Source organism: Ochlerotatus camptorhynchus, unplaced genomic scaffold, assembly GCF_037179485.1.
Source record: "Ochlerotatus camptorhynchus isolate MF236.1 unplaced genomic scaffold, CSIRO-AGI_Acam_v1.1 ptg000104l, whole genome shotgun sequence".
NCBI classification, from domain to species: domain Eukaryota; kingdom Metazoa; phylum Arthropoda; class Insecta; order Diptera; family Culicidae; genus Ochlerotatus; species Ochlerotatus camptorhynchus.
In genome coordinates, this window is record NW_027040594.1 from 727697 (window position 1) to 739288 (window position 11592).

The 11592-nt window shown below is 36.8% G+C and overlaps 1 protein-coding gene across 1 annotated transcript in view; it reads right to left on the reverse strand.

The window, feature by feature from the left end:
- The window catches only part of LOC135699219 (aminopeptidase A-like), a 67890-nt gene that overhangs the window by 35620 nt on the left and 20678 nt on the right, over positions 1–11592 (reverse strand). The gene's annotated exons all lie outside the window — the stretch shown is intronic.

Genomic DNA, 11592 nt, shown 5'->3' on the forward strand with positions numbered 1-11592 from the left:
TCCAAATATCCGGTTTTTTTTTTTCAATAATCATATCATTAACTTGAAAAATTGTTAACAAAAAGCTCACAAAATATACAGAAAACATAAAAATCGTGATAATCTCGAAAAGTATTTAAGTATTTTTGATCAACTTAATAATGCAATTTCTTTGGCACTGTCTGAGTATAACATAAAAAACTGAGAATGAAATTAAATCACGTCCAAGAAGCTTCTTCAATTACATCAAAACTTAAATGAAATCGTGTAGTTTTCCATCAAAAATGACATTGGATGAAAAGGAAGGTAATAATTCTGATGATATATGTAATCTTTTCGCCACTTTTTTTCAAGAAATATACACGAAATTTTCAGATAATGATCTAATGGTTCAGGACCAGATGGAATCCCACCTATTTTTATGAAAAACTTAGCAACTGAACTCACAACCCCTTTATTCTGGCTGTTTAATATGTCGCTTGAATCCGGTATATTCCCGAAGGAATGGAAAAAATCTTACTTAATACCCATACATAAATCAGGTAAAAAATCCGATATTCGAAATTATCGTGGGTTTGCTATCATTTCGTGCATTCCAAAACTCTTCGAATCAATTATAAATAAAAACTTTTTTGGCCAAATAAAACAAATAATAACTAGTGCACAACACGGCTTTTTTTAAAGGCCGTTCATCCACCACATACCTTTTGGAATTTGTGGACATCGTATTAAATGCAATGGAAAGAGGTAGCGAAGTAGAAGCTATATATACGGACTTCAGCAAAGCGTTTGACAAAATTGATATCCCAATGCTGATTTTTAAATTATAAAGAATGGGAATTGAGATGGAGCTCCTCACCTGGATTAAATTGTATTTAGTTGATCGCCAGCAAATTGTAAGATTCAACGAGAAAACATCTAAGCCAATTCATGTCACGTCAGGGGTTCCCCAGGGCTCGCACCTAGGTTCCCTTCTTTTTATTTTGTACATTAATGACGTCTCTCTTATTTAAAAAAAAATATCAGGGTACACTTATATACGCTGATGACAAGAAGCTATTTTTAGAAATAGGAAGAGATAACAATATGAATGTGTTTCAGAATGAAATACATTTTTTTTTACAGATGGTGTAGTAAAAGTCTATCGAAACTAAATATTAAAAATGTAATCTTATAACGTACAGTAGAAAACTAAACAATCACAATCTTTGTATTACATTAGGTAATGAATATGTTCCAAAATGTGAAAATATAAGAGATTTAGGTGTTGTTCTAGATTCTAAATTGACATTTGTGGACCATTATAACAATAATACATAGAGCAGGCAATATGCTTAATTTTATAAAACGTTTCGGTATCCATAAAATCACTTAACGATGCTTATGTGAGGTCAATTTTAGAATATTGTAGCGTTGTTTGGTCACCCTATATAAAAAAAAGCATGAAGAACGAATAGAGTCAATCCAAAAGCAATTTTTATTATATGCACTACGTTAGTTAGGTTGGACGGCTTTTCCTCTCCCGTCATATGAAGCACGTTGCTTGCTGATCAGCATTCAAACATTGAGAGAACGTCGGGATTACTCAAAGATTTCTTTATTAATCAATATCATTTCGCAACGCATTGACTCAGCTGATCTATTGTCAAGCTTAAATTTGTATGCACCTTCCCGACAATTACGCAATCGACAGTTGTTCGCAGTAGATCCATAGAGGTAACTCTAAGACTAGTAGGTCCCGAAGGAACGTGCTCAACTTTTTGGCTCAGCTCTGGTACTATCTTCGGTCCCAAGCTAATCGATTCACCCCTCGAAACATAGGAAAATCCACTAACCCCTCATTTTATCTGTCAAACTTTCATAGCGAATCAAAACAAATATTGTGTAGTACTAGAATTTTGACTAGAATGGGGTACGTTAAACGATTTGCTTGAGACCAATAGGCTAGTCAAGTAGTGAGCCAATTTAAAATCGTTAGTTTCGTATTGATTGTTGGTAGATCGCCATCGGACCAATTACGCTAAATTTGGACCTGTAAATCAGATGATGACTGTTTATAATCACCATTGTGAAATGATTGACCTAAATATGCCCTCAACAGAATTAAAGATATATTTCAGAACCCTGCGAAGTCATAGAACATAAGTCCTAATGTTAATATGTAGTCTACGATTTGATTGATTGAGAATAAATAAATAAATAAATAAAAAGGGATTCAGAAATTTTCGTAAGTCATTCAAAACTATCCGAAGAATTTCAGAACTTTTATGAAGTGATTCATTACTTTCAGAATTGATTTCAAACTGTTCAAAAGTGTTTCAATTATTTCTGAAGTGATTCAGTAGTTTCGGAAGTGAATACAAACTATCTGGAATTATTCAGTACTTTTCGGATTCCAAACATTTATGAAGTGATTCAGTACTTTCAGGAGTGATTCCAAATTGTCTGAAGGGATTCAGTACTTTTTAAAATGATTCAGTGCTTTTCGGATTCCAAACATTTTGAAGCAATTCAATATTTTCAAAGTAATTGCGAACGTTCCTAAAGTGAATCAGTGCATTCCTAACTGATTCAATTATTTTCGAAGTGGTTCCGTTCTTACGAAAATGATTACAAGCTTTCTGGCATGATTCAGTACTTTCCAATATGAATCCGAAGAGATGCCGAGCTTAAAGTGATTCAATACTTTCCGAAGTGATTCAGTGCTTTCTGAAATAATTTAGTACTTTTCGAAGTGATCATGAACTTTTCCAAAGTGATTCCAAACATTCCTGAAGATATTCAATGCATTCCTAAATGATTAAATTATTTTTAAAATGAACTTTACGCAATGATTCAGTACTTTCCAAAGTGATTTAGAATATTTATTAAGTGTTTCCGGTCTGATTATGAAGTTATTCAGTACTTTGTGAAGTGACTCTTAATATTTCAGAAGTAATTCAGTACTTCCTGAAGTGATTCCAAACTGTTCTGAATCGATTCAGTGCGTTCAGAAGTGATTCCGAACATTTCTAAAGTGATACAATACATTCATAAGTGGTTCAGTAGTTTCTGAAGTGATTGAAAACATTTCTGAAGTGATTCAGCACTTCCGAAGTGAGACCAAACTTTTCTGAAGTGATTTCGAACTTTTCATAAGTTATTAAGTGCTCGCTGAAATGATTCAGTACTTTCCGAAGTGATTCCTAATTTTTATGAAGTGATTCAGAACTTTTCGAAGTGATTCCGAACTATTCTCAAGTGATTCAGTAGTTTTCGAAGTGATGTCGATATTTTTTATATGATTCCAAACTTCTCTCCCATACCTCACCGTGAAAAATTTTGAAAGCATCATCATGTCAAAATTTCTATCTTACACCACTAAGTTGCGCCAACTTTTGTCCGCCAATCAGGATTTGCACCGTTAGTGGTTAACCACAATCAGATGAACTTTTCAACAGTCATTTTTCCCAGATCAGGGGCACAGGCAACTTAAATTTTACCTTTTTTTATTGATTGTTTCCGTAACATGTTTATCAGGGGCGCAAGTCATTTCAAATTTAATCAATTTTCCCCCAAACATGTTTACCAGAGGTGGCAACTCTGCACATCCCAATCTGTGCCGATTACTTTATCAGTGCCGAAAACTTAGTCAAGCATTGTGCCGAACGTGCCGAAGATAAATTTCAATGTTCAACGAGCTCATTGTCGGCTTTAATGAAGTGACACTCGAAGTTCAGCCCTTCCGTGAGAACGAGAAAAGTGACTGATGCCAGAAGTTATCCATCCAGGAGAAGAAAGTTCTGTACCGTGCGTGATTCTAGCAGACGTTTGCCGGCACCAAGTACCCAACCGGCAAGTGGATGACGCATCTCGTCTGCATTATCATCATGCTACGCGGGAAAAGCTACAACCTACAAAACAGGAAGGACTCGACCTAAAATCCCCACCGAAGACCTGCAGTAGCTTCCCAGTGCACACTGGTCCAGAATGCAGATTTAGGTGGAATGATATGTTTTGAGCCTGAAATTGAAACTTTAGACTAAAAGTTTCTTCTACATGTTGTTCCTTATAGTTAAGCCCTCATTTTTATGGCAATGAATTCTAGGGTGGTTCTTATTGTAATTAAAATCAAAAATCTAACTTTTTTGTATGAATAAACAAAGATATAAATTCTTCGGCAAAGTTGTAGCTGAACTAATTTCAAGCAACTTTGTTTGAAAAAACTTATTTGTATCTCTTAAATTGACCGATTTTGAGCTATTTTTTTTTAAATTGAGTTAGGGTGTCTCTAAAAAACAATTGTTTTGCTCAACCCAATCACAAGGAAGTATCAGAAATAATACACACTGTGTTACTGAGATATAAAATTATTCGTAAAGGTGCCGCCACCCGGCGCATGATATTTATGTTCTCTATGACATAGCCGATTTAGATTTCCATATCATAGTTCTATGAGATTTGGGAAACCATTTTCAAAAAAATATGAGCTGTAACGTAATAGTAGCTATGTAGTAGAAAACTATGACGTAGTGCTATAAAATAGAATTTTCGAGTGTACACACGATTGAATTTTTTGTTTATGTTTTTTCGCTTAATGAACCGGTGTGCATCATAAAAAAATAATTGCAGGAAAGCAAAAATATATGGGATTAGAGCTAATTGGAGAAAAACTCTTATTGTTGGGTAATTTGAAGAGATAACTTCCTGGCAGTGCTGAGATTTGTTATTGTCGTTGACAGACTTTCGTGCGATATTGACAAAATTGATCCTCAATTGATTGATAGACATGATCGCCAAAAAACCCTTCGTTAAAATCTCATTTATTTTTCGTCAATGACAACGATTCACCTGGTAGCCAATAGTGAGGTAAAATGACAGTGAAAAGATGGTGAAGTGACAATTTTTACCTCGGATGAGGTGACTCTCCGTGCAAATCAAATGGAGAGTCATCTCACCCGAGCTGACAATTGTCACCTCACCGGTGACAGCGTATCACTCCACCGCACACGCCGAGCAGAATAGGCCTACTAGGATCAGTTTCATGAATTGACCACTTTTACGGATGTTCCGGATCTTCCAAACGACCAGTCTTGTGACTTACCGGAAACTGACTCTTCCCAAAAGGTGGCCAACTATCTGCTTAACAATTTCATCAAAGACATCAGAAAGTTATCTCTACAAATTGCCGAATAAATTCGAAGTTGTGACCGGAATTTATACCCTGGAGACTACGCGATGGTCCACTGGAACATTCGTGAAGTGGTCAATTTATGAAACTGAGAGCTTCGCGTTTTTTCAAAACCATTCATAGACGTCCCATCAGAATTAAGTCAAAGTTGTGACCAGAATATAGACACCGGTGACCACGGGATGGCCCACCGGAAAATTTGTAAGAACCATAAAAGTGGTCAATTCATGAAACTTATCCTAGAATTCTACGTGTTTTTCAAAGCCATTAATTGACATCGTATCAATATGAATTCGGAGTTGTGATCGGAAAATTGACTCTTGGGTTCACGAAACACAAAACCACTCATTGGAATCTTATCAGAATCAATTTGGAGTTATGACCAGAAATTTCACCCTGGTGACCAGGTCCCCAAGCCGTATTTAGGAAGATACAAATATTTGCGCCCAAACCATCACTTTTAGGTATATGGTGTCTTATAGAAAATTTATTCGTATTGTTTGGCCAATCTTTTTATGTAAGTGAAATTAGGGTGGTCCATAAAATTGGTGAATTGAAAATATAAACTTTTTTTTAATATTTGAGATAGACCAATGCAGTGTTCTAAAAAGTAGTAGAACAATCAATTGCTTAAGACAGACAGATGGGTCGATAGGTGTAGGGTCCAGGTGTGGGAGCTGCCTCCCTGGCGTCTATGAGTGGTTTCTAAGAAACCGTGGAGCAATTCGATCAGTTTCATGAATTGAGCACTTTTGGGTTGATGTATATATTATGTCACGCTCTAAGGGGGGGGGGGTCTAAGATTTTGTGACAAGCAATGCATTAGGTATAGAAAAAACGTCACGATAGGGGGGAGGGGGTAATTTTTTGCTCGATTTAGCGTGACATAATTAATGCATGGGCCCCCAGATGTTCCGGATCGTCCGGATCTCCAGAGTCCATATTTCGAACACAACTCCGAATTCATTTAACAAGTCTATGAAAGGTTTCTTAAACAAAAACAAAAACACCGCGCACAGACTGCTGTCAAAAAACTATGACCAATATACTATGAACTATTCCGGCTCGATGGAATAGTTTATAGCTTACAACTATGATATAGAAACTATCGGCTAGAGTGTTCCGTTCCACACGACAATGAATTCGGCTCTATATCATAGCTCTAACTATAACTTGCAAGTCATAACTATGAGCTATCACGCCATAGTTTAGGTGTTCCTATGGGCTATAATATTGTTTTCTATCACATAGCTTGCTATATACTACCATACCCACCCCAAAACAGCACCCCTCACTCTCTCTCTCTCTCTTTTTAGCCTGCTTTACAAACACAAAAAGCGTCTATATAGCTGCCACAGGGATTCAAACCCAGACGTTCAACAATCTTGGCTAGTGGAAAATCTGGTGCCTTTACCATCTATAGTGCCCATAGTCTAAATCTACTGTTGAAGAAGGAGTAGATGCAAGCTAACCTTTTGTGTATGCCAGGCAGAGCCTTCTTAGTTCGCTGGCGCCGGCAACTGAGTTAAAAATAAATCGTGTGTTCCCAACACCTCTCACTCTGTGCACTCTTGCTGCATTAACGTAAACGGAGCCTGGCTAAATATATTTGCAACCAAGTTTGTTATAATTATCAAATATTGCCGTTTACATTGCACTCGCTTATAAGATATTTTTTTTTTCTGATTATAAAGTAGCATAAGCATTTAACATAGCTATATGAAAGTAATTAATTTAAGTCTATATAACGAAACAAAAATAAGATGAAACCGATTCATTGATTGCATATGCACTATTTGAATTCTAATACAGTGTTAGTTGCACATTTTGTTTGGTAATGCGTTGAGATCTGTCTCCCACACCATTGCAAATTAAAGATATATTCGAGGTTAGTTTTGATTGCTTATGTTTGCCGATTAGTTTTGCAATTTTCCATTGATGATTTTAATTTGTAAATCATCAAAAGCATATTGATTTTCACAAATTTCAAAATATTTATTTGAAAAGGTGCACGCCAAAATTCAAAGAACGCAACTGAACTGTAGATTTATGTTTTTGGATTCCGTTCATGAGCGAATATATCATTGGTTCACACTATTATCATAGAGGTAACTCTAAGACTAGTAGGTCCCGAAGAAACGTGCTCAACTGTTTGGCGCAGCTCTGGTACTATCTTCGGTCCCAAGCTAATCGATTCACCCCTCGAAACATAGGAACATCCACGAACCACTCATTTTATCAAACTTTCATAGCGAATCAAAACAAACAATGTGTAGTACTAGAATTTCGACTAGAATAGGGTACGTTAATCGATTTGCTTGGGACCAATAGGTTAGTCAAGTAGTGAGCCAATTTAAAATCGTTAGTTTCCATCGGTTGCTATTATTGCGCAATCGTTCCTAGATAGTTAAAATCTAGTTAAACCTTTTGATCAGAAGCGTTTTGCAGTGAAAATTTCAATTTTATAATGCTAGTTGTGCATTCTTAATCACTAACGTAACATTTTCAGGTTTTACGGAATCAATTTATAGTAGCCTAGTCGCTTTGGGCTAGGTAGTTTGATTCGACTTGTGAAATGAGGCCCCTGGATTTCCATCGAGTTAGGGAGAATCGAGTTAAGGAGAGATCGAGTAAGGGAGAGTTGACTGTAATAATTTATTTAATTCTTAGCATCCCAATCAGAAGAGAATGCTGTAAAAAAAATAGTGGAAAAAGCACTAGCTTTGGCCTATGGATCTAATAAAAATCTCCCGTTCTTCAATTTTTCGTGGAACAATGCGTCATCTGGACAATACAAATGAATATGTTTGATTTTTTGTTTATCATTTTATCATTTTATCAAAATTAATTTATGGGCCCAATATTAGGGACATCTATGCTGACATTAGGGACATTAACCCTATTAGCCCAATTCTATGTGAAAAACTTTTTCGTAGCCCTTAAATAAATTTAAATATTACTACCAGCTCAAAACAAACAAAAATTAAAATAAAACAAACCGTTTCATTTTTCGTGCTACTAATGCTAACAAACTTAGTTAAATGTTGTTTTAAATTTTATTCTAACAAATTGTGTAACAATTTTATATCAAATACCATGATGCATTTTTATTCCTCATTTCACCACAGAGCTCTTAAAACAAGATTATATCAACGGTTGTTATGTATAACAGAAGTTGATATAATTATGATATAATGTTGTTATAACGTTCTGGTCGGGTAGTTTTCTTATTCCAAATTTCTCAGCAAAGGTGTCTTCAAATAACTTTTAGATCTTTAGAAGGCGCAAATTTTTGATACACAAAACTTGTCAATATCTTTCACCGATCAAGAGTCAGTGGCGTTTTTCTACTAAAAATATGTCCTTTTCAAATGTTAATACCTCTGGTTGGGGCAAACAAAAATAAAAAGGTTTTTTACAACATTTAAAAGAACGAAGAAGATATACAGACCACAACTTCTACTATGAAACGTGTATCTTGAAGAGCTTTAAAAGTCTCTAGAAGATGACTTTCATGAGAAATTTCAAATAAAAAAGTTTTGGGCGAAAGATGGATTTCATAGGACCACTCTAATGACAAATTAACATAAAATGTGCTAGTACATTTGTTTCAATATTTGGACATTTAGTGTCTTCGGAGAAGTTTTTGTGCTTAAAAATTCCCTTCTTTTGATGTTTTCAAACGTCAGGGTGGTCCTCAAATTAGGGGATTTTGAAAACTATTTTTTGTTTTGTTTTACAAAATAATAACATGTGTTGTTTGAAATAGTTGTAGCTTAGTTGATTTCAAGCAACTTTGTTCAATATAATTTTTTCTATCTCTTGACGTTCTCATTTTAGACTAATTTTTCGGAGTTGACTTAGGGTGTTCCTGGAAAAAAATATAGCTATAACTTTGCCCAAGAATGTAAACCTTAATTTATTCGAACAAAAAAGTTAGATTTTTGATTTTAATTTTAATAAGATCCACCCTAGCCTTCATTGTCATAAAAATGAGGGCCTAACTATAAGGAACAACTTTGTAGAAGAAACCACAGCACAGGTATACCTTGATATAACGTAACTGTCACTTTTCACTTCCATCGTCGATTTCTCACAAGCAACAATTCAATCACGCAAAGTAACAACACCATCGGACTAGTGAGATAAACCCCTATCTAATCGTAATTTTAATTTGTGTGATTAGTTCGTTGTTTGCGAGAAATCAATGAGGAAACTCAAAAGTGACAGTTATGTTCTATCGAGGTATACCTGTTCCCCAAAATCTATGTATAAATGCTCATCCAACTCGCAAATCGCAAAAACCTGAACATCCATCTTTCATTCGCTTATCTAACCCAGAGTGGCACTCGCGCAGTTCATTTAGTTACGCTACCACCGCGTACTTACAGTCACTTGCTTACCCACTCTGCCGGACTATCTGACAGCTAATTGGAAAAGCAAAACCAGAAGACATGGACATGGGGAAACGGGCAATAGAATTGAGATAACGACCGCCGAGCGACCGACAGACGGACTAACTGGCCATAGCCAGCAAACTGATTCTATCTGGCTAACGTAACTATCAGGTAGACTACAAGAGCAATTTGCACGTGATTGTTGTCAGAGCTGGCAAGTGGTAATACTTGCCTACTGGAAAGGTAATTGCTGACAAGTGGCAATTCATGCTCGGCGAAATCAAGTGGGACTAGAGTTTAACCAAGATGGATTAATGTTTTCTGCTTTTCCTAGATTCAATTATGCAAATTGAATGTGACGTTGTGTTTTCGAAAACATATTCTGATCTACAATGATAGGTTTTTTATCTTTAAAACCACAGTGTGGTTTCGACGTTGCGACCGATCTATAAATATCGAACCACAATTATTTTTATCCACCGCATATCTGGATATGCAACGGGTAATCAACACTACTGTCGACAGCAACCGGTTTCAAGCAAATAACCCTCATCCATTGCAACAGCTGAGATAGCTTCCGAACTCACTGCGCGAAGTCCAGCCGAGCCTCTCACCCGGTTACTGTGACGCCAACAACTAATATCTTCACCGGCCCGACCTCCCCCACCGAGCCTCTCCACCTCGGACCGAGTCGTCGATGAATGAAAGTGAAGTGTTCAATTGCTCCAACACCCGCCATCGTCGGCATACGTGCGATCGATCGAGTGTAATATACATAATCACGAACTACCGTTTCTTCGGAACACTGACTACAAGAAAAGAGCTTCATTCCAACCTGAAAGCATTCGAAACTGTTCGTTCGGTTGGGAAAAACTTCCCTGGTAGGTGCATTGCTCCCTTTCGCTTCTTCGGCGCGTAATACTTTCAGCCTCGGTTTCTTCACTACTAACCTATTACTTCACACGTTTGCTTGGAGGTACCTATGGCTATTTTTACAGACAACTTCCTCCCCGGCTTCTTCGACTCCTGGGCGCCAAAGCAGAGCAGAGAGAAGAGCTTTGTCACGGTATGATCCAAAGGCATCGCAATTATAGTCGCTGGATTGATAGTCTGGCGGATAGAATCTCGGGAACCAACTGAGCTGTCGAATAGCGGATCCAATCGAGTATATAACGACCTTCAACCGAAAAGAGCACATCAGTTATTACGAAAAAAAAACTCGGCTCGCCTACGCAAACTAACACCATCTTTGTGTTGGGGAAAGTTTCCCCTATACGATGATGCTGGTAATTTGCTTTCGATTGGTGAGGAAACAATAATCAACGTTTTGTTTATAAAAGTTGATAGGACCTTTTCAATTGTTGGTCTACAATATATTGAATTGGTTCCGCTTTTTGACAGATCGAAATTATATCCGCCAGACTATGAATATAGCGACTATAATCTCAATGTGCCACGCTCGATCAGCTGCTGGACCCGCAGGGGAGGTGGGGGTAAAATGAGCAGCTGGGGTGAAATGGGAAGGTACTTGTTTTGTCAAGATAATCTCCTAACAACGTTGCCAGGCTGGTTTCAAGTTTATCGGTATCAAATGTTCAAAATAATCGGCATTTATCGGTATTTACTTTTTTTTTATTTTTTTCTTCTGGAGAAAATCTAAAGAAACTTTTGGAAAAAATCGTACACATCCAGAGAAAGTCAGAAAAGTTTCGGAAATCGAAGCAAATTCCAGTGGTAGGTATTTCCAGGGGAAGCCAGAAGAAGCTCGGAAAACCCTTCCAATATAAGTCGAAAAAGAGCTTATGGAGAAACTTCCAGAGGAAGATGAAAAAAAACTTCTGGGAGAATCCTGGATATGATGGAAGAAATTTCCGAAAGTAGTTAGGAAGAAACTTCTGGAGGACGTCGGAAGCCAGAGAGCTTACGGAACAGTCGTAAGAAACTTATAGAAAACTATTCCGGAAAGAGATTTCTGGGGGATGTTAGCACAATCCCTGTAGTTCCTTACATGCTTTAATGATTCATTCAGAAATAACGTCGAATGGA